Source organism: Melospiza georgiana, chromosome 17 (genome assembly GCF_028018845.1).
Source record: "Melospiza georgiana isolate bMelGeo1 chromosome 17, bMelGeo1.pri, whole genome shotgun sequence".
In the NCBI taxonomy this organism is placed as follows: domain Eukaryota; kingdom Metazoa; phylum Chordata; class Aves; order Passeriformes; family Passerellidae; genus Melospiza; species Melospiza georgiana.
The window spans coordinates 10513091-10537479 of NC_080446.1; positions in this window are offsets into that span (position 1 = coordinate 10513091).

Consider the following 24389-nt stretch of genomic DNA (forward strand, 5'->3'; position numbering starts at 1 on the left):
CTCCTTTTCTCACTTAAGGAAAAATTCTCTGCTTTTTCCTAACCCACAGCCCATTGCAAAACCATTGCCAGCAGTAGGACTGAAATTAAATAAACCTGTGGTCTGGAAGAGAAGGTTTCTGGGCTGGAAAAGGGCACAGAATGGAGCAGAGGGGCCACACAGCTCCCCAGTGGAACCAGCTGGCAGCTGCTTATCACCATTGCTGCTCTTCCCTCCTGAATTCCCAGAAAAACAAAAAGGAGGATATTTGGGCATCCTCTTTTGCATCCCAGACTCTGCAGTTAATTTTTACATTTATTATTTGCCATTTTATGGCATTTGCCTGTACAGGAGATGAGTTCCTGCAGGGATGGCTCTGGGTTCACCCCCTCCTCTGCCTCCCCCCTGCAGCTCCTGCATCCATCACAGGATCAAGGGTGAAGTTATGGTGCTGTGGGCAAAATGAGAGATGTGATAAAAGGGAAATAAAAATGAAGGAGGCTCACCTTGTTCATGTGATGGAGTAAAAACTTCCAGCCCTGTCATGGGATGAGGCTGTTTTAATATCACAACCTTGAGTTTTGCTGCTTTGGAGAGGTCACAGATAAAGCCAACAGTCTGCTCCTGCAGATTTCTGTAATGTGTTTCTGAGTTTCTTAATTCTGAGGTGGCAACAGGGAAATTTAAGTGCTTTTTCCCCACTCTGAAGTAGGATTTTCCTTAGGATGTTATTGATCTGCTTCCCACAGGACACCGCACTCAAAATTCACATCTCCACTCTGTTCTGCCCAATCAGGGACCATCCCTGAAGACATGTATTTTTGGGATGCTCATAAATCTTTGAACCTCCTTAATTTAGCATCAAGCCTAAAAAACAGAAGTGAGATCTTTCAGAAATATCTCCATGATGAGACACACCAGGCAGCACCAGGCCTGTGGTGCACTGTGTATCATAGCCAGGTGCCCCCAGTGCAGAGAATAATGTGCTCTGGCTCCATGATTCAGAATGCTGAACAATTGCTTAATTAAAACTATACTATATTACACTAATACTATATTATAGCTATACTAAAGAGATAATATACTATACAAAAGATACTAAAGAAAAACTCACAACTGTCTGAGACACTCAGGACACAACTTTGACCCAACTGGCCAAGGAATCAAAACAACCCTCAGCAGAATCCAATTAACAAATCACTTTGGGTAAAAAAATCTCCATAACACATTCCACATGTGCCAAACAACAGGAGCAGTGAATAGAGATAAGATTTGTTTTCTCTTCTTCTCTCTGTGCTTCTCACTGCCTTCCCCAGAAAAAATCCTTGGGAAGTTGTGCCTGCTGCTCTCAGTGAGGAGAGCTGTGGACACACAATGCATCCTATCAAATCTCCCAGCATGGAGGAGAAAGGGCTCCATGGACCTGCAATGACATGAAGTGTCTGGTGCCTCCAGATGACCTGCTTGGAACTGGTCCAGTTGCCACCCAGGGTCACCATCACAGGACAGGCCATGCAAAGCCAGCTCTGCTCCAGTTGCAGCTCATTCACACCCCAGGACACAGCTGGGGCTGGCATGGATGGAGCCCAGGTCATTAAACTGAGCTAAACATGGACCTCACTGTGGGAAAACTAAGCAGAGAAAAATAGATATGGATTTCAAGGAGTAGGTTTGCAGTAAAACCTCTCTCCTAATATTTATTACCTGCATTGGTTATGTTGAAACCACCCTGAGGAACTGGTCCAGTTGCCACCCAGGGTCACCATCATGGGACAGGCCATGCAAAGCCAGCTCTGCTCCAGCCACCTCTCACTCACATCCCAGGACACAGCTGGGGCTGGCATGGATGGAGCCCAGGTCATTAAACTGAGCTAAACATGGACCTCTACTGTGGGAAAACTAAGGAAAGAAAGCTAGAGATGGATTGCAAGGAGTAGGTTGGCAGTGAAACCTCTCTCCTAATATTTATTACCTGCACTGGTTATGCTGAAACCACCCTGAGAGTCAGACAAAACTTGGATAAGGGTTCACTGAATCAAATCAAGGTGCTGGAGAAAAGGAAAGCATCCCGTGGGGTGAGATGAGGAGACATTCCCCTGCCTGCAGGTACACCAGGAATTCATCCCTTCTCACTTTCACCATCCTGCCAGAGCTGAGCCAGAGCCTGCAGATGTCTCTGCTGTCCTTGGGAGGTGGCCTAGGAACAGCTAAAAATAATCAGCCTCTTCCTAGATGTGATAGGAATCATAGGAAACACATTGTCAAGTTCAGGGGAGGGCCAGTGGCCATTTCCCCAAACCCATTTTTCTTTTGGCACTAGGGCTTGCAACCTTTGCTCATCCTGGGACAGGACTTTGCTCCTTCAGGACTTCCACTGGCAATAATGTCACTTTCCTGGATTAAAAAGAGCACAGTGTATGAAAAGGAGCAGAAGGATGGGAGAGGTTTGGGGACCTCTGCAGAACAGCCAAGGCCACAGAACCTTCAAGTCCACAATTCAGGGGAATAAAAGCAAAGCCAAGGGAAGGCAGAGAATAGCAGAGATCTCAGGGGAAATGACAGGAGCTCTCAGAGAGGGATTTAAATTTTAAAGGAAATATTTCAGAGCTACAAGGCAGAAGAGCTGGGGGTGAGCAGGCAGCCAGGTGGCACCAGGAGAGCGTTTGCCAAGGCTTGGTAGGGGCGTGGGAGGGACAGGAAGCTAAATAAAATCTAAACTTTTCAGCTATCCTTGTGGAGTATGAAAAAATATTAAATCATATGTCAGACAGATGTAAATTTGGAGTAAACATGTAAATAGGGTAACTAAACCATGTACATATCAGAATCTCTCTTTTTTTCCTAAACTCATTTATACAACAGGCTGTATTTATGCTTCAAAATACTTCCCATCAAAATAAACTGAGAGGATACAGGAGTTGAGTGACACCTTATTTCTGTGTGTTTGCATTTTTTTGCCATGCAGAGCATAATTTGGTTCTTAGGGAGTTAATGCACCTGCCATTCCAGTGCTGACAAGCAGTTTTTCAGAGGAACATGGAAATTTTTTATTTATTTATTTATTTATCTGAGGAGCCCTGAAGATTGTACTCAGGAGACTTCTTGAGCACTGCCAATAACTAGCAGGTACCAACACATGTACATTTTTGACTGCACCATGATTGATGGTGCTTATTTGTGGCTTGCTGCCTAAACCTCTCCTTTTCCTTTGCATTCTGTCTCTCTCAGTCGGGCTTTTTTTGTGTTTTGTGCAGTTTTTTTTTTTAAATAATAAAGACACTTTAGCCATTTGGGGAAGGGGGAGAGGCAGGGGGGGAATGATTTATCTGGTGCCACTGTTATCTTTGAGCTGCTCTATTCCGTGGAGATTTTCTGAGCAGTGAGGGGTCAGGGGAGAGAAATTGGGACCTGCAGGCACGGAGGGGTTTGGGAGTGTTTGGACACCAACTGGCAGATGCCTGTGGGAGCAGTGATTGAGGGGAACCCATCTTCTGAGCCTGGTCCTGCTCCCTGAGCCTGCACCAAACTCCTCTCTCCAGAGCTGAGACCCATCCACTTCCCATGGGCAAAAAGAACAGTGTTCATTTCTCCACCCTTCCTTCCTCATCTTCACCTCCTTGAAGCAGGATGGGGATGGGAAGTCCATGTAGGAGACATGAGGCTCCAAAAACAGCAGAACCCATGAAGTTAACTCAGTGCAATCTCTACTTTCCTGCCCATGCTTCACAAAACTCCATCCAACAACTGAGCTTAACAGGCTTACAGCAAACCCAGACAAACCTCTGAGCTGGATGCTGCTCCTCCTTCAATTCCACATGTGACTAATTGCTTTTATCACTTTTCCTAAGCCCCTCTCCACCTGCATGGCACGCTGGGGAGAGGCAGAGCAGTGTTTCCATTTCCCTCACACACAGGTTAACCAGCTACTTTCCTTTCAAAGGAAGAGAATTCATCTGATGAAAGCTTAAACATGAACAGCCTGGCAAGAGGACAGGAACAGCAATAGGTTTACAAGGAGATCCCTCTGATTCCAGCCAGAATGTCCTGGGTTTCTCCATGTGGGAGTGATTCACACCTGAGCCTGGCACAGCCCTCACACCAAACGAAGAGCCAGAGCCTGGGGAAGTTCAAAGCTCTAGACACCTCATCCAAAATTCGAGCCTGTAAGGAAATTAAACGCCAAATGAATTTCAGCCAGATCCAGGGGTGCCTGTTTCTGGCCCTTTTTCCAACACCCTCCCTGTGTGCACATGTGGCTGCACACTGAGCTCCAGCACTGAGAGAACAATCTGGGCTCAATGCTGGGCTGGGGTCTGCACCTGGCTTGGTTCAGCCTGAGCAGAAAACAGCAGCAGGGTGGTGCAGGGCTCCCTGTCAGCTGGGGGAGGCCAGGGATGTGCCAGCTGAGAGGGCACCATCCTGGGAAAGGCCAGCACCTCCTGCTCCAGGTCACAGCTGCAGCCAGCCTCCAGTGCCTGCCCTCTCCTCGGGCTGGAGCAGCACTGCACAGCAGCTCCGAAGGGAAAAGGTGAAAGAGAGGTGATTTCCCACCTCATTGACTTTAAAGAGGCTCTGGGATTTCGGGGCTGAAATGCAGATAATGTGCAGAGCAAAGGGAAAGCACAGCCCAGCTCTGCCAGCAGCAGCTGAGCCCCACTGGCTGTGAGCAGCAGCGTTACCAGAGCAGAGAAAAACTGCAGGGGACACATCAGGATGGATGGATGGATGGATGGATGGATGGATGGATGGATGGATGGATGGATGGATGGATGGATGGATGGACGGACTGTGTGCCAGCCCAGGAAAGAAGAGACACCAGGGCTGGCATGGTGCCTCTAGGGCAGTCTGGTGGACAAGCAAGGCACCAAGGCACAAAATGTCACAAAACCTAAGCAGTAGTACCAAATAAGCTCACCGCCCTCTCAGCCTTCAGTCCATGCAGCAGCTGCTCAGAAGGACCCAGCATCATCCCCTGACTCCCCAGAGATGCTTTTCTCCAGCCCAGCAGCACTGCAGCTTCAGCTGATCAGTAAACTGAATCCCACAAAAGCTGTGGGCATCCTCACAGTGAAAGCTGTTGAATTCCCACCGGGTGAATTCCACTCATGTCAGGACCCAGGACATCCCTCTGGCTGTCCTGGACTGCCAAGACCCCTGCCAGGGGGCTCAGAGAGCCTGGCACAGAGCCCAAGATGTCCCTGTGGCTTTGATTATGACCCGTGGAGCAAGTTACCAACCTTAGATGAAGATCTGCAAGCCATGACAAATTAAGTAGAATAATAGTGAATTTATCACGAGATGAAAAATAGATTTTGGGGGTTTTTGGTATGGGGGTCCAGGGAACAATACGGAGGAATCTGGGTGTGTCCAGCCTTTCTCCTTCTTCTTCTTGGCCTCCATCTTCTGCTGGGATGTTGGCACTTTTAGATTGGTTTTGAGTAGAAGTTCACTGTCTAACATAGATGATAGACATTGGGAAGTTATTGTAAATAATGTACATGTAGATTTTAGTATAAAGACATAACACTGCCCTGGGGCAGGCAGAGTGCCTGGAACTGTCCTGCTGGACGGACCTCGGCAGGGCAGGAGAAAGAATTTTATAGATAAGATGCAATAAACAACCTTGAGACCGAAAAATGAAGAGCCCTGACTCCTTCTTCAAGCACCGGGCAAGGAAAAAAGACTTTTGAACTCTTCTCAGGGTCACTCCGAACAGCCAGAGCTCCTGACACACTCAGGTGCCCAAATTAACGCTGATCACCCCCTGCTGAAGGTTGTGCCTACAAACTCCCCCTTACAGAGCATTCTGGCACCATCCCAGGTGCCTGACCTTCCCAAAACCACTCCAAAATTGTGCATCCCGTGGGCAGAACGAGATCTTTGCCCTTGCACCCACCGGGAGCAGTGGGTGCTGCTGGGTCTGTGCCTGTGCCCCGTTGTAAAATCCTCCTTAAACCCGCGCTGTTACCGAAGGTGAGTGCCTGCAAAATGGTCGAACAGTACCATCTGCAGGGAGCAGGAGAGTTTGCAGCAGGTGCTGGTGGCCAGCATCACTCCTACCCCAGCCAGAGTGGGCTCTGGTGGGCTCCAGCTCACTCAGCTCAGGCACAGCTGCCTCCACTCACCTCAAAGCAGATTAACGGGAAGGACGCTGAAAAACAAAACAAAAACATGGACAAAGCAGGCTTTAATATTTGGGGAAAGCTTCCAGTGGGAAGCCCAGACACACACAGCAGGGCAGGGTTGTTGCTCAGGGCAGCCAGCTGCAGGAATCACCCCAGTTCTCAGCCTGGCTGATGTAGCGCTCTGGGGTGACACAAAACCCTCTAGTGAGGGCAAAACTGGGGCTCAGCAAAAGGAACTCAGAGCCAGGAGAGCTGACTGGACATGAGCACAGGATCTGGAGCCTTGTGCCCTGGATAACTACAAGAAAGGAGATTTTTCAGGAACCAGAGGTGACACTCAGATATTTGAGTTGTGGCCAGCTCATCTGGGCTGTGACTCATCCACAGAGGACTCCCAGCTTTCCTTTAGCTGTGAATTTGTGGTGCTTTCCCTAAAACCACCACCACAGAGAACCTAAATAGCTGCAGCCCCAGCATTTACTGCACATTATGGCATCTGTGAAAGTGCTGACAGGGACAGCTGACAGCCACTGCACAGTGTAATTCACACCATCACATCATCTCCCAGGCACTCGGGCTGCTCATTGCAAAATTATGCCACGCTTTTTTTGGAAATCCAGTGCCAAATTATTGATAAACAGCCTGAACCACCTAATGGGACCTCCAGCAACCTTGCTTAACTTTTAATTGTTTTTTCTTTATCTTGTAAGGTCTATTTTAACCCACCACGTGTTGTGGTTTAACTGGGCAGCAGCAAAACGCCCCACAGCTGCTCCTCACTTCTCCCATGGGATGGGGAGAGAATCAGAATAAAAGTAAAACTTGTGGGTGAGATAAAGGCCATTTAATAGGATAAGGAAGGGGGAAAATAATTATAAAACAATATAGAGAGAGGTGCTTTGCAGTGCAATTGCTGACCACTCCCTGAGTGATGCCCAGACAGTCCCAGAGCTGGGGCTGCTGCCCCCCCAGCCACCTCCCTCCTGTTTATAGACTGAGTATGAATCCACTTTGGCCAGTTGGGGACACCTGCCCAGCTTGTGTCCCCTCCCAGGTTCTTGTGCCCCCATCCCTTCGCTGTCAGGGCAGTGTGAAATGCTCAAAAATCCTTGGCTTAGTGCAAGGAGCACTGAGCAACAGCCAAGGCATCAACACTGTTCTCTGCCTGAATCCAAACCCCAGCACTGCACCAGATAGTGCAAAGCAAATTGACTCTCTCCCACCTGGAACCAGGACACCACGTTACAAGTCAATGAATCCTTCAGCTGTAAGAAATGTGTTTATTTTATCACTCACCTCTGTCCCCCCATGTGAGTAGCTCCCTCTCTGTGTAACATTCCTGTGACTCCAGCCTGCTCTCCTTTGGATTTCTGTCCTGAGCAGCTTTATTTCCTAAACCCTCCACCAAGCCACAGCAGCAAAAAAAATTCAAACACTCCATAAAATCTTTTTAGTTTCTTTCACAACATAAAAAACACACCTAGAGGTCAGACCCAAACAGTGATTCACCTCTTTATTGAATAGATCAACACAAGATATTCCTTACATCAAATATTTCACGTTATCTACCCTGCAGCCTCTTTGAGCCAGGCACCATCCAGCTGTAAAACACAAGTGTCACTCCCAGCTTAAGCTCATAAGCACCACAGATTTCCCAATATCAAGTGCTATATAGGATTTGCCACAGCAAATCAGACTCTGCCTCACAAGATTTTAAATCCAATACAGGTGACAAAAAAATTCACAATACGCATAAAGTACTCAAAGCCTGGACTCTGCTGCCAGGTGGCCAAGACTGGAATAGTCCCAGTTCCATCTGGCACCTGCTGTCACAGAGGCAGGGTCAGGCTCAGGTGCTACAGAGCCACCAGAGCTCAGAGGACACCAGTGCTGCAGGAGCCAGCTTCTTGTCCAGCTGGAAATCCAGTGCTGGGATTGACCCATAAAGCTAGAAATAAGAGAGCAGTCAAAAAGTTACCAGCCAGCTCCACTAAAAACTAAGAATAACAATTAAAAATTATTAAAAATTAGAAATTATTAAAATTAAAAATGTTAAAAGTTAATAATCTGTTGCCTTTGTCACCTGGACATGTTTCTCTCTTATTTGCATAAGGACAAACATTTGCACCTCTGCCACTGCTCAGACACAGTTGCAGTATTGCAAAGGCACCACAATTCTCACACTGTGCTCACTGTCTGGACTGCAGGCTGAGTTTCAGCATGCAATAAGCCACCAGAAGCCTTGTGGATGGTTGGAACTTCAGCTTGATGGTTTGCTCCTGCCATGCTCCCCTCTCCCTCTCATGTCTGTAAGGGATAAGAACAACACAGAGACTGCTCAAGGCTGGCTGGGGAGAGCAGGAGTGTGGATGTTCTGGCTGGGATGGTTCAAAATGCACCCATAGGGTCTGAAATTCAGACTAAACCACAGAGATGGGCCAAGAGGGGAAGGAAAAGAGCAGTTTATCCTGGGATTCATGAAACCCAAAAAGCAGATTATCCTGGGATTCAGTGAAACACTGACCCACCCTGAGTATTCCACCTGTGTGCCTCAGGAACCTGAACAGAACCTTGTCAGAGCCAAAGCAGCTGACATTTCCTGCCCCTGAAGCTCCCAGGAGCAGCAGAGGGCATCCCCCCGTGCAGAGCCCGGTGCCAGGGCTGATGAGAGCGCTCCCCTCTCTTGTCACGGGGGCTGTCTCCTGTGTCCTCTGGGAAATCATGCACCAGAGCCGGGAAACAAAGAAAAATGGATGTTTAATTCACCCACAAATGAATAGACTTCTCCTCCTTCTGCAGCTTTGTACCAAAGTCTACTTCACTGTCAGATTGGATGCACTTGAGTTTAACTCTTTCTGGTAAATGCACATTTTTAATGTCCATAGGAAGGAGGTTATCTTAACATTAGTGTATGTTTAGCTACAACTTCAAGGTTTGTTTATAAAAGAAGGTTTTGAAAAAGCATATTTTAAAGCTGAGGATCAAGCCTGAATGCATTTTCTAGGAGCACCTTTAATAAAATAAGAGAGAATTAGCATGATCAGTTGAGCCTGACTATAAATCTCCGTTCCCAATGAAGAAGTCAGCTCCATCCTCCAGCCTCAGTGCTCCCTGCTCAGTGATTAAGGCAAACCCAGACCTTTCTGTGTCCTGGTCAGCTCTGCTCAGGATCACTCTGATCCCAGCAGAACCGGCAACCAGGGAGGGGAAGGAGAACCCCCTTACCTGGCTCATCCCAATTACAGAGCTGCACTTTCAGAAGGCTTTAAAACCCATGGCAAATCCACCTGGGCTCACTTTACAAAAGCAATGGTAATACAAAATATTGCAATACTGCAAGGGGGATGAAAAACATGATGCAGAACAAGAAGGAGGTTTATTGTTATAAACACACACAAAAGCAGAGGTATGGGAATTTCCTTTCAAGGGAGCCAGAGCAGAACCTGTGCTCTGCAATCTGTCACTGCCAGTGACACAACCAGCCAGGGCACCTGGGGCTCCCCCAGCCCTCCATCCAGAGTTGCTGGATATAGAACAAATGGATAATAATGGATAATGGACATAGATAATGCTCTGAAAAGCAGGCAAGGACCTTCCCCCAGCTCACAACCCACCAAGAGCTGCTCCTAGGAAGAAGCATGTGCTCAGTGCTGACTTTTGTGGGTTTCTCTTCAATCAGTTCACATTATTTTGACACAGTTTGCCTCTTGCTGCCGAAAATGACAGCTCCCTATATTGACACTGCATAGTATATTTATTCTAGTTTAGCACAATCTCTGGGCTGTGGCATTTAAAGCTCCAGCCCCATGTTCAATCTGCATCAGTTTAACATGCCAGCACCATATGGTTTTCTATAATCAGCTGCAGCATTGTACTTCAAACCCAGTGCTGCATTTATAATATTATTGTATGCTGCACAAACACCAATATTTAGAAAGAAAAACATCCTTTTTATTGGACTCCTGCTGATACCCCAGCTGTTAGCCAAAGCACGCAAAGAGTTTCTCTTCTTTTGCGTGCAGAAAATTAAAAAAAAGCCCAAAGGGTTTTTTAAAAATCTTACATCTGAAAGGTACATTTTGTCCTGCCCCAGTAGTCTGTAGGACTGAGTTAAAATGTGGGTTTTTATTAGATGAATTGCATCATTAAATTACATTATAAAAACTAAAAATGCACCATTAATTTTCAAAAACAATAGTAAATACATCTCATTTCTGATACATGATTCTGCATTTAATTTTTGCCCTGGGCCACGTTTTTCTAACAGGCTCACTGTCTTCCATTATGCAGACTACACAAATGGAGCTAAATTGCTGGAGTTGTGGGGAAGGAGATATTGGTCAAATGTCTAATGTGAAAATAAATGAATTTCTAATCAGCTGTTGCAAAAAGAAAAATTACTTTTTGATCTCAGCTCAGCCAAGCAAGAATCCACCTAGCTCAAGTAATGAGATCCAATGGAATTGTGCAGGATGCAGAGAGAGACAAAAGGCTGGACAGACAGACACACAGCCACGGCAGTAAATGAGGTTCGTGCAGACAGTTCTGTGTGAGCAGCATTTCTTAATTAAACGCACAGACAAGTTTCCCCCTGAAGTGGAGCCTCATTGCTGCAGGGTGTTCACCAGCAAGGAGCACCCATGGGTCCCTCAGGCTGGGGGAGTTGGAAGGATTTTTCTCTGTCTGCACGGCCATGGGGGAGAAAGGAGGGGAGAAGTACAGAAACAAGCACCCCAAAATTTCATGTGAGCCAGGAGCAGTGAAACCAAACCTTGCAGAAGGTGCCACAAGCCTGGCAGAGGCCAAGGACGTGCCTGTGCTCTGTGGCTGCTGCTGGCTCTGTTCTCCCTCCCTGTCAGCCAAGCAGCAGTGGGTTCCAAACCAGCCCACAGCGCAGAGCTATAAACATCTTGTGGCCAAAATTGTCCTCTGGAATGGCTCCTGTGCCCCAAAATGCACCAAATCTGACACAAGTAATTCCCAAAGCCAGCTGGGTGGCCCCATCAGTCTCCTGCTCAGGTGGAAATGCAGTGGGTGGTGTCCCCACCCCAAAGGGCTGTGGTTGCACTCCCAGGGAAGGCAGAGCAGGAGCAGAGGAGCCACTCAGCCAGGCCCTTGACGAGCTGGCACCCACAGCAGCCACAGCTCAGAGGATTTTTGCTCCAGATTACTCCCATGGTCCAAATGCCCCTTAGTGGCTGCAGTCACATGCTTGAGGAGCATTTCCCATTTCACTTGGTTTTAGAGGAATTTAGGTCAGACGCTCAGAGATGTGAAATCAAACCAAAATCATAGAATCACAGAATGGTTTGGGTTGGAAAGGACCTTAAAACCATCTAGTTCCAACCCCTGTAAGTTGAGATAGCCAGTTTTGTTTCATTAGTGCCTCCCTGATCCAAAGCACACCCCAGTTTTAGGGTTACCCAGAAAGCCCCTGGCTGCCAACATCTCTGAGCCACCAAACACAAAGGAGAGATGACTGAAAGTCTGGAGAAATGGAGAATTGAATTCCTTCAGAAGACAGGCAAGGAAGACTTGAGTCCCAGTTTTGAACAGCCAAGTCCATCAGAAGTGTTTCATGAGTCATACTCCTCTGCCTCCACCTACCACTGCTAAAAATTACGGGATTTTTCAGTGGTAGGAATGAAATCCACCCAGTAAAATTGATAAAAGCTGTGGGGATCAGGACTACAGCTGCAGTATTATGTAGCAATGTTATAAGATAGTTATGGCTCAGTATCATTTTACACATAAAGAGGTTGAATCCTGCTTTTTGTTGGAGAGGCACAGAATAACTGCATAGAATTAGAGCACTCTGTAGTTAACTATTGTAAATAGTTTATGATTTGTATTATTAATACTTTTTGTTGAAGTAATGCAGAATGAGCAAGGAAATCCTTTTATGGTCCCCAACAGAGAGGCCAGGCTGCACAGGATGAGGGAAGGGAGAACATGGATCAAACACCACTACAGTCCACAGTGTTTCTAATATTTTGTGCTGTTTTTTATAGAGCTAGGATAAATAAACTACTGGAATCCCAAGAAAAGAAGATGAGAATCAGAAACCAAAAGGAAGATAAGAAAAGGGTCTGGATAGATTAATTTAAAGAGATCTCCTGCTGTGTTTCTTTTTTTTATCTAAATATTCATTTTTAATAGGAACTCACGTTGGTGCACAATGTTACTGGGAGCTCTGTCTCCCCCCTCAGCCAGATGAGTGATGGTTCCTCACCCTCTTTAGTTAACAACCGCCTCCTGCTCTCCATCCCTCCCCATGCCAGGCAACAGCACGAGGCACCATTTTCATAATCTGCTAATGGATGAAAAATATTTACCACATTACCCTGAGGTAACCTTGTCAAACCGCGACAGGAGCCACATTGCCCCACACATCCCCGTTTGAAAACTTCTGTGCCAAATTAATTAACGTGCAACAATTTTTCAGGAGCCAGTGGTGGGAGTGGAGCAGCACAGAAATGCACGTGCTTGCCCTGTGAAAATGGTCAGGGTTAAGGGAAAGAAGCCTTTTCTGCACCTGGGTGAGAAATCTTTAAAAAGAAAGGGGAAAAAACACGTCACAACTTCCCAGTCCCAGCAAGGAGAGAAGGAGATGCTGCTCAGTGCAGAGAGCCCTCCCCAGCTCTACTCACTTCTTTAACAAATGAGTTCAGGATTTTAAACCATGAGCTTCTTACTGGAAAATTCAGAGAGAAGTAGAAAGCAGAGGTTTTGCCCCAAAATGGTGAACAGCCTCTGACAGCAGAACTCTAAAACAGCCTGTCCAGAGCACCTGAACCTACCAGACCTCCCGCCCCAGGGAGGCTTCTCTGGGTTAAGGCAGAAGCCTAATTCAGGCAATGCTGTGTCTATGAAACCTTCCAGCTGAAGGTATTACTCAAATTGATATATTCCTGGGGGAAAAAAACCAAAAAACCCCAAAAAACCCCAACCAAAAACAAAACCCCCACAAACAAACAAAAACCCATAAACAAAAAAAACAAACAGTCACAAAAAAACAAACAAAAAGCCCAAACCCAAAAAATACCTGTTACAAATTATCAGTATTTTCTTCAAACTAGTTTTGACTCAAATATCTCAGACTCGCTCTGGGGACAAGGGAGGCTGAGAGGCCCCCAGAGGTGGCAGGAAGCAGCCCAAGAGCTGGGACAAACAAAGCAAGGATTTCTGTAGGGAATGAGGAAAATAGTGGCCAAGGCCATTTCTGTGGGCTACCAAGGGACCTATGGGAGTGAATACAGCTGCTGCTTTCTGGAAAAGACATTCCAAAGTTTCACTTTTGCCTAAACTCCTCACCTGACAATAGAACCAGCTTAAACATTTTTTATCCTGATAGCTCTATTTTAGCTTTACTTTCTCCTTTTATGCTCATCATATCCATTTGCAATACATTTTTTCCCACCTTTTTGACACACAGAGGTTTCCATTCTTATAGCCTTGATAGGCTTTTATCAATTTGATCTCTTTATTTTTTTTTTAATCATAGATAAATTCATATTGCCATTTCCTTTTATCAAAACTGAAAATAGGGATAATTGTGGACAGACTCCTAGTGAAACAAAATCAACCTTTCTTGAAATACACAAATCCTTTGGACCACATGTAACTGTACACTCAAAGAGCCTAAACCCCCGGGCCAGTGGCCTCTTGCACAAGGCAGGGCTCCTCTTTGCAGGCACTGTTTGTCCATGGAAGGATTTGCAGAATCCAGCCCTTGCAGCTCATATTTGAACAGATCCCTTCCCAAATTCCCATGCCACTACTGCACTTTAGGATTTTTGTTCATGCAATGCTACCAAACACATAGAGCTGATTCCATTTCCTGAGCAGCAGCAGCCTCTAGATCACTGGAGAGATTTTTTAAAGCAGACTCTTTGTTTTTAGAGTGCATATTAATTACCCTTAAGCAGGTGCAAAATCAACCTGTTCATTACTGTTTCTTCAAATCCTTAATGGTAGTTGCAAGGAAATAAATCCAGTTAATGCAATAAAAGGATTTATTGTCATCTAAATTTATGCCAACAGTTTAATCATAACACCTTTCCATCTGACACACTTCCTCGAGAACAATTTGGCCCACAATTTGTCAGCAAGAAAATGGCCTTGTATAAATGCTGGGAGAAAATAAATGCTAATACATGGCACAGTCTTTCATTCTTCTAATTGCCCAGAGAGTTTAAGGGAGACAGACTTATTTACTCACTGTAGGAAGTGTGCTGTAATAAATTATCACTATTACGAGGCTGAGTTAGTCCCTGGCAGTGACAGAAGCAAGGGTGGAAGGGAAGCCTGGGGAGCTGAGCTCATGTGTAGCCCCACGTTTCTCCTCACAGAGAAAAGCAAGGCACAATTACTCCCAAGAATATTTCTGGGATTCACATTCTCTGAACCTCAGAGAAAGAAAACACAATTCTGATCACTTGCTGTGCCTGTGTTTGTACAAAGGTAGAATGCAACATGGAGATTGTTTACCCACAGTGATGGGGTTTTGTTTCCTTGGCCTGTCAGGGCCAGGGGTGTGTGTGTGTGTGTGTTGGGACTGTCAGGGGACAGTCACAAGATTCTGTGCAGTATGAGAGTGGTGTGCTTGGCAGGTTCAGTCTAGATGTATACAATAATATAATATAATAAAGTAATTAATTAGCCTTTTGATATCCATGGAGTCCTCCTCATCATTCTCTCCCCTCGTTGGGGCCGTACAGCATTGCAATACTCATGGTGAGGAGCAGCAGCCCCTCCACATCAGGGAGTGTTCCAGGCATGCAGGAACTTCTCAGCTCTGCTGGTGAGTGCCTTGAGAAGTTTATCTGCCCTCAGGCACTGCAGAGTGTGAGCAGTGAGCTCACATTGGGAGCTCTTTCAGATGACACCAGGCCCCATAAATAAAAGCAGGTGTCTCAGCAAGCCAGCAGGGAGGTGAGGGAAGAGCAGAAACGAGACAAACTCAATGTTCCCATGCCAGACACCTCCTCCTGGGGTCCCTAATGAATGCCAAAGACCCCAAGCCTGTCCTTGAAATGAGAATTGCCTATTGCCATAACAACAGGCTGGTGTTGCCACAACACAGACAAGCTTTAGGTATTTCCCTCTCTTATTATTATTGCTTTATTTTCTCTCTTTTTCCCCCCTTCTTTTGCTTGTGTCCCTCTCTACAAAGACTCCCTCATTTCTCTGAAACAAATTGCCTGCAGCTTGCTTTCCCATACATCACAGAGTGGGGACCAGGCCTTATCAACACTGCTCTGCTTTTCCCATCTATTACCCGGTTTGTTTGCACTTTTATCCCATCGTCCTTGCACAAGGGAGAAAACATCCATCATCCATACATCTGCCAGCTGTCACAGGGCTGTCAGCACGGTGACAGCCAACATGACAAAACTGTTGTAACGCTGCACCAGTGCTGGGGCTGACTTGAGATTAAACAGGCAGAAAAGGAAAGGAAAAAAAAAGGAGGAAAAAAAATTTAAAAGTAGGTTTAGCTACAGAGAGCAAAGGCAAAAGATTAGGAACTGCTCTTTTTGCAAAGAGAAGAGGGGAGTGAGGAGAAAGCAGCAAAGAGGGAGGTGAGGGAGTGAGTAGCAGAGTGAGGTTTGTTTTAAAAGAGGTTTCAGAGAGCTGGTAGAACACAGGAAGCTGAGCTGTGTGTTTGATACCTGGCTCAGAGGAACGTTCCTGAAACACAAATGGGATGCACAACACTTCACCCTGTGCTGTCAAACCTCCTGCAGGAATGAGGCTCAGCTCAGGGGGTGGCACAGGAGGGACACAGCAGCCCCCACACAGCAAACCAGGGTTAGGGATCTTTGCTGCTGCTGTGCTTTGTCTCTCCAGCACTTTGAACAGAGCTGTAGGCCCTCCTTTCATGGCCATTTCCTTCCTCACAATTCCCTTTAGCTGTGCAGAGCCCTTCCCAAACCTCTGAGCCAGAGTGGGAGGGTTGTGGCCCAAACCCTGAGGAGAACACTTTTCATTGAAGAACTCCATGCCTTTAGCATGACTACAGCCCCAGTGACACGAAAATGCTTTAGAAACCTGGAGTTAACTCCTTCTCATCAAAACACAAGTTATATCAACATAAAACCTTTGGCTAATCCAGTTATACTCTAAATTTCATAACTGCAGTCCAGCCATGCCCTGCTTTGAGCTCCTGGAGGGATCAAGGAGTACTGAGCACATCTGCTCACTCACTCCTCTCTATTGTACCTTTTCCTCACTACCATTCAGAGTAGGAAGTGCTCCACCTCTGTCACCCCTTCAGCCACAATAGGAATAAAAACCAATTATAAATCCTCAGGATGCTCTTGTGGTAGAGTGAAGAGAAAAATCACCATCCACGTGGCCAGGGGCTGATCCTCAGGTTGTTAAAGACACCTCCCCTGAAACACTCCAATGGCAATGGGTCAGGGACAGAGAGAATGCACAGCACTCCTAACACCAGGAGTGCAGAGGCCAAGCCAGTTTGAGTTCAAACCTGTAGATATTTCTTTTCTGGTGATATAAAAATAGGGCTGGAAAACTTGCCCATGTTTATCTTTAAGTGATTTATTCACAATACACAGTATGAAGTCCATGGTCTGGGAATATTAATTTAACAATTGGAGAATTTAGCTTGCACTTTTCTTTTTCTGCAACTCTCTTTTCAGAGAGTTTTGTTTTGCAACCAAATCACCATTCCCTCGGGGACGTGTCTTTATTAGTTTCATTTTCTCAGGACCTATGAGTGAAAAGTGTTGAACTGAGCTTTAACCCACTCTTGATGCCAATGAAAAGAGTTGCAGCTCCAGCCTCCCAAATCTGCAGCATGTGAAGCCAAGCCCACTCTGGGAGCAGCACCACATTCCCTCAGGAAGGGTTTTTGTCCAAAATCAATATTAAACCTGGGATTCTACAGCTGGGAATGGGATGGCCACACAAGACAAGGGCAGGAATCTTTAAGCCCAAGGGTGCCACAGAGCAGGTGAAGGGATGGGGACAGAGCACAGCTCCTTACAAAGCACAAAGTGGGGCAGCAGGTGAAGGGAGACAAGAAAACAGTCTAAAAGCAGGGAAAAAAGGAGATTTTTTTTCCCAATCACACCACATGTTACAGAGGGGAGGTAATGAATGTACGTATGTTCAACTCAATAAATTCACAGAGGGAAAAATCCATCAAGGGCCATTAACAAATGTGTTCCCTTTGGCTCATAAGTTCCTATATAATAGATTGCTGGAAGGATATATTGAGGGAAATACGTGCATACACAGTTATACCATTCCACTTCCAACCAGAGTGGACCACAGGTCTGAGTCAGAACAGCCATTTTTATTCCAGTTTTCAAATTTATTTGTACTATATATTTTTTTTTTAATTCTTAGAAACAAAAATTATTCAATTTGATCTAAAAACAATCTTTCTTCCAATTTACAAATCAAATATATAATCCAAATCTCTTTAGAGCCCTTAAATATATTAAGCTGAATAAAAAAGGAAAAGAAAAAAAAGAGTAGATCATTCAAGACTGCAAAGTCCAAGTGGGAACTGAGGTGAGAGCCCATTCATTTGCCCTGTCAGATTCATAGTTAAAGCTCTTGTTCAGTGTTTTCATCTAAGCAAGGCCATCTCATCTTCTTTTACTTTCTTATATTCATGGTTACACAGAGTGGGTCAAGAAAATCCACTTTTGTTTTGAGAACAAAAATCCTATTTATTAAAGAAAATAAGGTAAATAGTTTTTATCATACTCCAACTCACCACTGATTTAAGCAAAACCTTCTCAAAAAACCAGTCCAGATTTTTTAGCCATGGAAAGGTTATGGATAAGAAGAGGAGAACCTGGATAATCCCTTTCCCCATGCCCTGGTGGCTCCACTTCCTCAGCACCAGGAGGCTCAAACTCAGCCAAGTTTCAGCTCAGAATTCAGAGTTTCTTCCAATTTCCCTCTGGTTTGGGACTACAAGTAACCATAATTTAGCCAAGGTGGTGCCTGACACTGCAGCTCTGCAGGAAATAAGGATTGTTATGGTTAAGAAAGCATGGAAAAGCTTGTGTGTTCCTTTCCCCAACTACTTTCGTGTTTCTGCTAAATAAAAATCCATTTTTATTCTTAAGGGAGCTGAGCGGAGAGATGTTGTTTTACGTCCTGCTTTTTGCCAGTGATGATGTATGTCCCTTTTACAAACTTATCTCTGGGTTTTTGCTCAGTTTATAAGCTAGGAGCAATCTTTCTTTCCTAAAGCTTCCTTCTCTCACAGTCTGGAGGAACCTTGAGATTTCCTGCTGGTGATTTAAAGGGCTATAATACGCGCAGGCTAGATTTGTTTTAGTGTCCATAAAACTCAAAAATTTCATAAAACAATTGGTGAAAATAAAATTACCAAAAAATGATGTACTGCCAGCAGACTGTATAATAGTTACGGGGGAAATGGAGAATATGATTCACTGGGGTATAAAAATGACAATGTATTTATTGCAGTGCAGTGACAAGAAACTAATTTGTCCCTTTTACTTTTCAGACAGGACTTGAATTCTGATTTTTCTCCTTTCCCTCTGTGGCAATGTGCACACTGGCTGAAGGGACAGTGACAGCTGTGGCCACAATGCCAGTTACTGTGTCATTGCAAGGAGAAATGAGCTAAATACTCATGGAAACTGCAGAAATGTTAACTACAAGCAAACATCTTTGGCTAAAAGAACTAAAGTTCAAGTGTTAACCCAGAAATTGGTCTGTTTGTGTGGCTGAAATGGAGTTAATTCTCCCAAATCCATTTTCTCTTGTTTAAGTCAAACCTCTCCTGTGGCTCAGATGTTTTCCTCCTTAGGCTTCTCCAGAAGGAAAAACAAGCCGACTTCAAAAAACTCAGAGTGAAGACACTACCAGCAAGTGAGGGATTTGAGGAACCACACCTTTTTCTCACCTCAAATTGTGCAATAATTGTCCAACTCTGCAACCTTTGGACAATTTGCCCCTTTTTGCTTTGGAATGGGGAGTTGGAAAACCTCATTAATACACAGATTTAGAATTAGATCTGGAAACAGGAAAAGCAGATATATTCCCTGAAAAAAAATGAAATTATCCAATGTGAAGTATAAAGCAACCAAACAATGCATTTGGTATTTCTGAATGAAAAAGTCTCGGGGGAACGTATACACAATAAAATTCGAACACTGCTACAGAAAATTCAGCACCAGGAAGTGGAGATCCCTGGCACAATCAAGTAAAATATTCTGGGAGTGTCATCTTCATGTTCTTTTTTAAGGGGTCTCTCTTGTTTCAGCTGTGCTGTCTTATATAAGGAAACTTTTTTTAAAGATCAGATCCCGCAGAGAAGTTCCCTCAAACCTTGGGCGGCAGGGAGAGGCTCTGCCCATGTCACAGCAAATGTTATTTATGTCTAAATATCCCTTTCCTATTGATCACAGAGGTGAGCACCATGGCCATTGGTGCTCCACACCATAAAGTGCTTCTGCTGGCAGTCCCTGCTCTGGAAAGCCCCAAAGAGAACAGGATTGATTCCAGGACTGTATAAACTGGGTTTTATGAGGCAAGCAAAGCAGCTGAACACATTGCCCAGGTCATTGTCCTAAAATGCACCATAAAAGTGCTCTAAATTCTCTGTTTTGGGGATGGAGTGGAAAGCTCACTTCTTCCCCCCTAGCTCGCACAGGTCTCTGAAGTTAATAAGTTTCTGTAGATTATAAAACCCCAGAATTGGATTTCAGCACCATTTCAATTTGTTGTTTCATTCTGTGCTATTAAATATATTTATTTTTGTGAGCCCCCTTACTCTCCTCAGCCCCCAGAAATAAAGGGCACATCCTGCCATTTGCTCCTGGCCCATAACACCATAACTTGGGTACTTGGCTCCCTCCAAATCCTGCCAAGAGCTCCTGAGAGGGGCTCTGGACCAGCTGAACATGGGCTGATTACAGGCTGATGCGGGGGATAACTGCAAATGTGGGATCATAACCTCAGCAAATGCAATAACTGTCTGACAGCAGCACTGCCTCTGGAAAAGGCCCTGCACACCAGCCTGAACACACATTTTCCTTGGGAAGTATGGCATGGTTCTTAACACTTCTCCAATTTCCATTTAAATCAGTGAGGACACAAAGGATGGAATCTGCTGGCATCTCACCAAGCAAAGCCAGAGCACTGCAAGCCAAATCCTGCCAAGAGCTCCTGAGAGGGGCTCTGGACCATCTGATGATCTGGGGATCTGGGGATAACTGCAAATGTGGGATCATAACCTCAGCAAATGCAATAACTGCCTCTGGAAAAGGCCCTGCACACCAGCCTGAACACACGTTTTCCTTGGGAAGTATGGCATGGTTCTTAGCATTTCTCCAATTTCCATTTAAATCGGTGAGGACAAGAAGGAGGGAATCTGCTGGCATCTCACCAAGAAAAGCCAGAGCATTGCACCCACCTCCTTGTTCCCTAAACTGTGTGATTTGGGCTCATGTTGGCCATTTCAGCAGTGCTATGGACAGCAGAGCATCAAAGCCAACTCCAGTGGGGTTGGAGTGGCAGGAGGAGATGGATCACTCACAGGAGGCTGAGAAAACACATTCTGCTGTGCACAGCTTTGCTGCAGTAAGGTAGAAAAATTATAAAAGAAAGGCCTCATAAAATTAGGCCTGCTCTGTTAGATCAGTGGCTAGCAGTTTGCAAGCTCCCACATGAAAACAATCCTCATGTGAGCAGTTTGTTAACACAACAATCTATTCCTGAGTGAAAAACAGGCAGCACCTACACAAACATCAAATCTGTCCCATGAGAATCAGTGAAGAAAATATGTAAACGATTTAAGAATAGAGAGATTTGATCGACAAGAAAAATACCTTTTACTAACCAATAGAGTAATTAGCAAGAAAGCTACTAACCAATTGGAGTCACACAGGAGGTCTGTAAAGCTGTATAAAAAAAGGAGAACATGCAGCATTAAAAAAAGCCTTTGATACCTTGCTGGTGTGTGTCCTAGGGTGACATTGTGGTGCTTGTATCCCCAGTTGTGTGTTCTGTTTATGCTGGATTGTGGCATTCATATTGTCTGGAAAAATCCCTTTGCCCAGAATTTTTCTCCTGGGAAACTGAGAAGCCTCAGAGAAAAAGGAAAACAATTATTATCTGAGTTGCTTCTCCTGTGTTGTGCTGACATGTGCAATGTGTTTGGAGATTGTTCACCCACAGGTGATTGTTCCATTGCATTCTGCTGGGAGTTGTTTTCACTCTTTGGCCAGTCAGGGCCAAGCTGTGTCAGGGCTCTGGAGAGAGTCACCAGTTTTCATTATTATCTTTTTAGCATTCTGTAAGTGTCCTTTCTGTATTCTTTAGTATAGTTTAGTATTCTTTAATATAATATAGTATCATAAAATAATAAATTAGTTATCTGAGAACATGGAGTCAGATTCATCCTTCCTACCTTTGTCTGGGGAGGAGTTGGTAATTAGCACTAAAGCAAAAAAAAAAAAGGCTTATTACCAAAAATCACAAGTAGTCCCTGCCTTACTGAGGTCCAGAGTATCTCACAGTGTTTTTATGGAGGTTTTTAGCTTTACCCTGCACTGACTTTTCAATAAGTATTTTGGGATTACAGGCACATACCCACATCCCAGGCATACAGGCAGGTAACTCAGTGCAAAGCAAACCATGGCAGGGAGGCAGGTGAGGGGGGAAGAGCTGGGAGTGACCATCCCAGGCAGTCCCTGAGCCCACTGACCCCCCTGCTGCAGCTGGTGAGGCCAGACAACGCAGCTCAAGCAGGGAACATCTCCATTCCCTTTCTCTCACTGCCTCAAACTCTTTTCTCTGACACAGAAATAACCAGCAGCCTGTGGCAGGTCTGTCCATGGTGGGTGTTCTGCACAGAGAGGTGAAATGATGAAATTCCCCCCCAGTGCTACAACACTTGGCTGCCCTTTCCTGCTCCCTCCAAGAAGTTTCTTTTCAAATGTTATTGTATTTGCACCATTAATGTCACCATCTGAGCTCCCCAACCTGCACACAGCAGCCCTTAGAGCGTGGATTTATTATCCAAATGCCAAGAGTCTTGTTATCTCTAATGAACTTTGGGAAGCAGGAGGACTTGTGCATGATGGTCTCGGTTTGTTTACCCAGCTGGCATCTTTTAACTACTGAAAAATGTTACCCCTTTAAATCATGCAGCCCCAGATAGATGTGTGTGCTTAAAGCTGGAGACTCTGCTGACAGAACACGTGGTGACCCTTCCCCAGCACAGCTGATGACTTTCAGATATTAAACAGGATCCAGTTTCTTAAGCTTTGCCTGGAATCACTTTCATGGCCAGAAATCTAAATTATGCTAGTCCAAAGAAAGGAAATCTGTGAATTTGCACTGGAGATGAATTTCCTGAAAGAGCAGGAACACATGCATATGGACACTGAGATAAGCAAGCCATCCACCTCACTTTGCTACAAAAATTAACTCTATATTTTGGTCAGCTAATAATTTCTCCCATTCAAGCAACTTGATTAACTTAACCTCTTTGCAGCAGCAAGCCTTGCTATCCCACAGACCCCAATTTCACAATATTTGAGGCAGCTTTGTGATTGAGCAGGTAAGTGACACACTGGATGTGTCACATCATAAACATTGGCTTTGCTCAAAAAACTGTGAATTTAATACTTTGGTTTGCACATGCAAACTATTAGTTTGGGATATGGAATACTGCTGCACACAACTTTAAACTTTATAGAAGAAAAAACTTTCATACCAGCAGGGTTTTATAGTCCCAATTTTCATGGGAAGTACTTGACATAGAGGCGTGAACACAGCTGAAACAAATTCACTTAAGATGACACACTTCCCTCAGATTGCACATGTGTTTAAGGGTTCTGCTGGGCTATGGACCAAAAATCCAGTCATAGAAACCCTTCTTGTTCGCTCTGAAATTTTGTTTTAGTGCTTCTGGCCCGTCCATACACAGGCTGAAGTTTCTGACAGAGGTCTGCAAAAGCAGAGTTAATGTTCACCACAAAATTCTCCCATTCACATGGTGGGGCAAGGCCAGCTGCAGAACAGATAAAAGGTGGTGGGAAATGTCCCATTCCAGCCATACCCCCAAGTTCAGCCTGTTTCTCTTTAGAAACCAAAAACTGTTCTGGAGAGATGGCAGGTAGCACAGCTTTCTCACCAAGTGAAAGAGGATAACAGCACTTCTGTGAGCAGAAACAGCTCTCAGAGAGATTTCTGTGAACAATTAACTGCACCAATTCTGTTTTCCTCACAAGTGTTTACAATCCAGCAGGCTACTCTGACACACAGCAAGTCTGCAGCTACCTTTGATGGTCCTTACGAAGTGTAACATGGTTAACAAAACCAAAAATAACAGAGACAGAAAAACTAATTCCTATCATTTTCATGCCTGAAAGAAAACAAAAACCCCAAAATCAGCACCGGTACAGTTATGATTTTTGGATAATAACAGTCCTTTATTGATCAGATCATCATCCAACCACCACTCTATCCAAACCACTCAAGGTCTCACCACCTCTTGCTCATCCCTTTAGATGCCAAGGTGCATTTTCTCAATTCCAGTAGCAGAAGTTCCTACAGAGACTTCCAACTGGACATGAATTCACCATGAAAAGTCATTTCCAAGCCCAGCATTCTTTGGCTTGCATTGGATGTGGAGCAAGTGAAGCGTCACAGGAGGAAAGCAGTTTCAAATACTTTTGCTGTAGTTGATGGTAGCTGCTTGCCAATTCTTAACATTACACACAACTTTCCAAATGGAAAAAGAAAACAGAAGGGAACACCTCCATATATAAAATGATCTATAAATGTATATAAAGTGTATATAAATGTATTGAGAGCATATTGTCCACCCTCAAAAAAAAAAAAAAAAAAACAAACATAACTTGCTCAAAAATTAATTGGGGTTGTTGTGGTTTTTTTTTAACTTAAGTTTTTCTTTTTCTTCTAGTCCCTGAGTCTCTACAGTGGAGCCAGGTCCCATTTAGTGCCATTCTCACAAACCACAATTACTAGAAATGCTTAAAACAAAAGCCAAGATTCCCTTGCAGTCCCTTGCCTCCAGGAGCTGGGATAATAAACACAAGCCCAAATATCCCAAGGCTCAGTAAAAGCACAGGAACAAGCAGCATTGTCTCCATTCCAGGGTTAAAAGGCACTAAAAGCCCTGGTCACTCTAGGGTATAAACCAAACCCTACAGGATCTGTGACTGGAGATCCTATTACTCAAATGGGTTTGTGGAGCTCTAATTTTATAGATAAAACTAGAAAAATAAATCTGTCCTGCAGAGT